We start from the raw sequence: 6,343 nt of genomic DNA on the forward strand, positions 1-6,343 counted from the left end.
AGATGAGCTACTCCACTTTGCTTGAGGAAAAACAATGCTTAAGACTCGCTACGGGTCATGCACTCTCTTTTTCTTATTAGATTTGTTTTAATGGCTCTAACAATTCTGTGACAGATTCTTGGTCAAGTTGTTTCCAGTAAAAGTCTTGATTTTGAAATAACTAAAACTGCCACACACACAAAGATGGTCCACAAACATTCTCCTCTTCTTTCTGAAGGTTTTACGATGCACTGTCATCATTAACCAGGCTTTCCCTATTAAACTTTAGATGGCCAATTGAGACAAACAGTTCTGAGACACTCTTCCACCACTGACTAAGACCAGGGTGACAGGTGGTAGGGAGGATATTCATTTAGCTTGCTGGGCAGACTTGGTCACTTTGAATCCTGCTATGGGAGGATTCTTTTCCACAGCTTTGATGACATCCACAGCAACTGTCTGTCTCATGTCACGAGCAGTAAAATAAGCCGATGGAGAATAGCCAGAGAAACTCTCAACACACATGGGCTTGCCAGAGACTATATCAGCAATGGCTGCATCATCAGCTTTCAAAAATTTGGGGTTAACTTCCAGCTTCTTACCAGAATAATGATCAATCTTTTCTTTAAGCTCAGCAAACTGGCATGCTATGTGAGCTGTAACAGCCCACTACAGGAGAATAGCCAGTACTAATTTAACCTGGATGGTTCAAGATAATCACCTGAGCAGTGATGCCAGCTTCTTCCATTAGTGGGCCAATTTTGCCATCACCAGCAACATTACTGTGTCTAACACCTTTGACAGATACATTCTTTACATCAAAGCCCACTCCGTGCCCAGGAAGATTGTCACTCCAAACTTCATGGTGCATTTCAACAGTCTTTAGTTCTTTTGTGACATTGACTGAAGCAAAGGAAAAGACTATGCCAGTGTTTAAAACAACAGTCCACACTCAGCCCACAGGAACAGTGCCAATACCCCCAACTTTGTAGACATCCTGGAGAGACAGTTGAAGAGGCTTGCTGGTTGGACATGTTGGGGGTAGGATACAATCCAAAACTTCCAATAGTGTGGTCCCACTGGCACTGACATCTTTGCTGGTGACTTAATTTCTCAAACCAAGGCCTATTCTCTCTTGGCTCCAGCCTGTTATTCCCCTTCCAAACAGAACTAGGTACAAAGGCTACTGTGTCAGAGTTGTAGCTAATTCTTAATGTGTGTGCTAACATCCTTAACAATTCTCTTCAGGCTGTAGGGTGGCTCCGGGGAATCCACTTTGTTGATGCCAACAATTTGATGTTTCATACCCAGGGTGTATGCCAGAAAGAAAGGCATGCTCACAGGTCTGCCCGTTCTTGGAGATACCAGCTTCAAATTCACCAACACTAGCACCAACAATCAGAACAGCACAGTCAGCCTGAGATGACCCTGTAATCACGTTTTTGATAAAGTGTCTGTGTCCCGGGGCATTAATAATAGTCACATAGTATTTGCTTGCTCAAATTTCCACAGGAAATGCCAATGGTGATTATTACACTCACATTCAGCTTGCAACATGTTCAAGACCAAATGGAGACTTAAAGGAGCATATGAACAACCTCCTTTTCAAACTTTTTGATGGTTTAGTTCTTGATTCCTCCACATTTGTAGATCAGGTAGCTGATGGTGGTGAACTTGCCTAGTTCTATTGTTCAATGGCAACAATGTTGATATGAGTCTTCCTCTCCCATTTTGGCTTTGAATTAGCAGGTGTTTTCACACCTGTGTGCTGGGGCAAACACATTGCAAAAAAATCACTCTTTGCTAGTCATTTATGGTATATTATTATTAACATTCCCATTTTGTAGGAACGTGCAAAAACACAGAGATGAAATCACTCAAGACACAGAGAAAATAGATGAAAGAATGAGTTTTCTTCCAAGCATAGTAGCTATTGAATCTCTGCCTTTAGTCACCTAGCTTTGCTGTTCATGTGTAAACTAAAATGTCAGCATGGGTCCACATTTGAAAACTGGCTAAGATGTTGAACATTTGCTGGGGGGGGGGGCGGGGAGAAGCGATTATTCCTCTGTATTTTTTTTAACATGCCTTCTCCTTACTGGTTTCCTTTCTCTTATCCCTTTTGATAGTGCCTTCCCCTTGTACCTCCCATTTCTTTAACTTGGGAATGTTAACAGGGCTTCTCCACCACATGTCTATTTTTCTTAATCGAGTTGTCAAGAAGCAGAAGTCAAGATGGCACTTCACCATGTTCTCGTGTGAAAGTTTTGGGGAAAATCTACTGCCATGTACATTCAGGTGCTGGCAAATCCAATGTCTCACCCAGTGCAGGGTTGTCCCTTTGGCCTTGCTAGCTGTCAGCAAAGATTTACCCACTGTCTTCATTGTTCATCCCTCTATATTAAAAGTCAAATAGATGAGATCTTCCTTACACAGAGTTTTCTCATTCTTTGAATCTCTGACATAAAACTTGTGACTCCCAGTCTTGTCAAATTAACATTTTCAGAGTGTCCCTGTCTCGGTGTCAATGAAACGATTATGAATAACTCAGGCATCGGATCTGATTGCATGCCCAGAAAGTAGGTAGACTGTGTAGAAAAGGGAAGGGATGACTGACCTCATCTAAAATTTTGCTGACCAAACAGGTGAAACATTAAGACACACTGACATTAAACATAATTATTTTAGATGACTGTGCATCATTCATGTTGAACTGTTTACATTTTAACTGAATATTACACCAGTAGAGAAAAGTTAGATGGCCATATGATAAGGTACACACACACAAAGAGAGAGAGAGAGAGAGAGAGAGAGAGAGAGAGAGAGAGAGAGAGAGAAAGATACACCTTTTTGAGCACATTAGGAAAAATACTCTAAGGAAAAAAAGATGAAAAATATAAATATGAAAAGTTATGAAAGATATAAATTAATGTGGAATAATCTAAACTCAAAAGCAGTCAGAATTTCAAGAAGGGAGTTGGCAAACTGAATTATGTTTCAGCTGTTTATTAGAAATGCACAGTTGATTTTGGACGAAGAAACCTTTGTAAGGTTAGCAGGGGTAAGAGCAGCTTGTAGAGGACCAAGTAGTGACAGGGGAAAGAATCAGGAAGTATTAAGTCATTTTATGATATGATTAGTGGCACAAAGAAAGGGGTGTCTGAGCCAGGATTTCTTTTGTGACTTATGTAAAACATTAGTGTTAAGATGAAATAAAGAAGAAAAGATTGTGAGTTGACAAGAGAAGCCAAAGCCATATGTCAAATGACATATTTTCGTGAAGAAATGCTGGCTTAGAAGAGAAAGCATTTGTTTAATCACATTATCCCATGAATGATGACACAGGGCAAAAGATAAAGGGCTAAAAATGACATCTGCATTCCCTTGCTTGACTTTTTTCCCTTTTGCTGGATTTCATCTTCTTAAGCAAAGGCAATTCCTGGCAAACACTCTCCATAAAAATTTGGAATAATAGGTAGATACTTTCCTGACAGAGTGTTTGGGGGCGTTCGTGGGTGAGACAGAGGGACTACTTCATCACCTGGAAGTGATCGGTGCTAGCATCCCTCTTGTCTGTCTTGCAGACATTCATGCATTAGTCATTCATCCCATCAGAGCCGCAGGTCACCATGATGACACAACAACAGCCTCTAAGACTTTCAATTCCATCTCAAAGGAATTCTTCAGGCCAATGGAAGAAAAATATTTTAGAGTGTATTCATTCCCACCCTCTTGGCAAGCTCTGAAGTGTCCTGAGAGCAGCACCAAAAATTCCAATACAGAATGTGTATTTTAATTTCTTCTAGGCAGTGTAAAACAAACAGGTCATCCATGACAATATTACATTAAGAGAAGCACTACATCACTACAAAACAACAGAGTGTTCCAACATTTCTAAGCCTGCAGACAAGCATAGAAGGTATGTTTGTGAAACCAGAGAAGCAGAAAGCACTTCATGATCTGAAACTCAGCTCCTAACACCTCACCATCTATTTCTCTGCGCCAGTTTATTTCACATTGTCTGAAAATTTTTGTTGGGTTTTTCATGTTTGTCTCAGTTACTTCTCTAAATGTTTTATACTAGGGATGTTATAAGGTTTATTGACTTCATGATTTCTTGCACTCTACATCTGGGCATTTGGTTTCATTTAAAATGCATTTGAATGATCAATACAGGGTCAGTATATTGTAATTTATAAATGTCTATGCCAAGCAAAGAACCATTTAGCAACAAAGACTAAAAGACTACAAAAAACGTATAATTGATTTCCTTTAGCCAGGTTCAGTGGTAATTGTTGATTCTCAAAAAATGAAAAGATCAGCACTCACTAAAACTAAGGAACAAATAACTTCCAAAATTCTTGGAGGAATTCTACATACTAAGAAAGAAATCTCAGTACCATTCTGGCACTTCTTCAAATTAAGTCAGCAATGAGGTAATATTGAGAACAACCAAAAATTAAATGTCATTGGAAGCTTTAGCATTTCTCAGGATGTCCAATCTTTGACTTCACTATCTAAGTTTTTCATTTTTGAGAACTACACAGTTATGTTGAAACATAATATAAAACTACAAAAAAACAACATGTCAATGTTTTAAATATATTTAAAAAATGAGCTTGTGCTCTTCTGAAGGCAGCATTCTAGCCACAGGTGGCCTGACTGTAGTTTTATTTGCCTTTCCGTCACACCAGGTACTGCTTCAGTCAGATTGGTGCTGCCTTTAGTGGCCTGACTGAATCAGGTGCAGTTTGCCATCTGCATTTGCTGACTGACGGAATGGTCTTCTCTAGCATCCCACTAAACCTGAAGTATGTGGATCCACTGAAAAAGACTTGGGTGCCAGTGACATAAGGCACGCATCTTCCCTCCAGAGCATCTTCCCTCCAGAGCATCTTCCAAGCCGAAGACCTTTGATTGCAAGACATGAATATTAATATATTAAACTGATTAAGCATTTTTTTTACTTTTCATATGTCTTAACTGAAGTCAGATAAAATGCAAATGTCACTTTTTTGAGAAAACACTGCCTTATATTGTTTTCAGGTTCATTTAGGGGATCCTGAGAACAAATAGGCCCCAATTTTAGTACTAGCTCTTTCTTGTCCCCCAGACCTATTTAATTTGACTAAGCTCTTCAAAAATAAACAGAAGCTCAGAGTTCCATTTTAGATGTTGATTCTCTTCCCTTTGCTAATGCATTTGGAATGTGATGTTTTTCTAATAAATAATTTTATATGAGCATGCATTCCATTCTATGTTCTTAATCTTGGGGATGGTATTCCCTCAATCACATGAAATCCCACTATTTGTTATGTCATTAGTATCAGGTCTCTCTAAATTGGTGCATCTATCAAGGATAAAGAACAAAATAGAAACCAAGGAGTATTTTAAGCAGGAAGACATTTGATACAGAATGTTAAGCACTTAGGGACCCATTATAAGTGCTCAAAGCGCTAGTTGGTAGAAGGCATTGGGCTTCCTGGACCATCTCCATGAATAATACAGCTCTGAGCTGTCTCCCAGAAGAAGAACTGCTAGTAGGCCTATCCTTAAAGCAACACACTACCACAGTTTATACAAACATAAATTTGAAGAAAAGAAATGGGAATAAACATGTAGAAAAATGCTCCATCACTCTACGGCTAGCCTGTAGTCATATACAAGAACACCCAAAATCAGCAGTGCTTTGGTATTCCTATTAAATATATCTAATCAGCAAAACAAATTCTGCATCAATGACCACGAAGGTACTCTAGCAAATCTTTATTGTTTTAACCTCTTCAATTAGGACAAAATGGAGATTTAAAGTCGCTTTCCTAAGAAAATAGTGCTCATGAATATTATAGAGTAACTCAACACCAACCTACTTGAAGTCAATTAAATATATCAGTGGTGAAAATCTATAAATCTGGTCTCTATCCATGATAGTAGCTCTCATGAAACAAACAAAGCAGAATCATAGCAGGTCATCAAATGGAAGTATTCTTTGTGGTCTTATATCTGATGGAAGATTAGAAATCTTGTCCATTTTCATATACAAAAACCCAGAGAAGCAACTCTTTTTTATTTCCAGTTTTTTTTTTATTGAGAAAAGGAAAAAAAAAAACAAGTTTCTGCCTCCTCCCAGCCTCCCATTTCCCTCCCCCTCCTCCCACCCTTCTCCCCCTCCTCCCCACACTCCTCTCCCCCTCCCTCTCCAGTCCAAAGAGCAGTCAGGGTGCCCTGCCCTGTGGTAAGTCTTAGGCCCTCCCCCCTCCATCCATATCTTGGAAGGTGAACATCCAAACTGGCTAGGCACCCACAAAGCCAGCAAATTAAGGAGGATCAAAACCCCTTGCCATTGTCCTTGGCTTCTCATCAG

General features: G+C 39.4%; 1 pseudogene; it reads right to left on the bottom strand.

Annotated features, from left to right (window-relative positions):
- Positions 1 to 348: 348 nt before the first annotated feature.
- Positions 349 to 1,762, bottom strand: LOC101990633 (annotated as a pseudogene).
- Positions 1,763 to 6,343: the final 4,581 nt, after the last annotated feature.

The sequence above is a fragment of the Microtus ochrogaster genome, chromosome 26 (assembly GCF_000317375.1).
Source record: "Microtus ochrogaster isolate Prairie Vole_2 chromosome 26, MicOch1.0, whole genome shotgun sequence".
Classification (NCBI taxonomy): Eukaryota; Metazoa; Chordata; class Mammalia; order Rodentia; family Cricetidae; genus Microtus; species Microtus ochrogaster.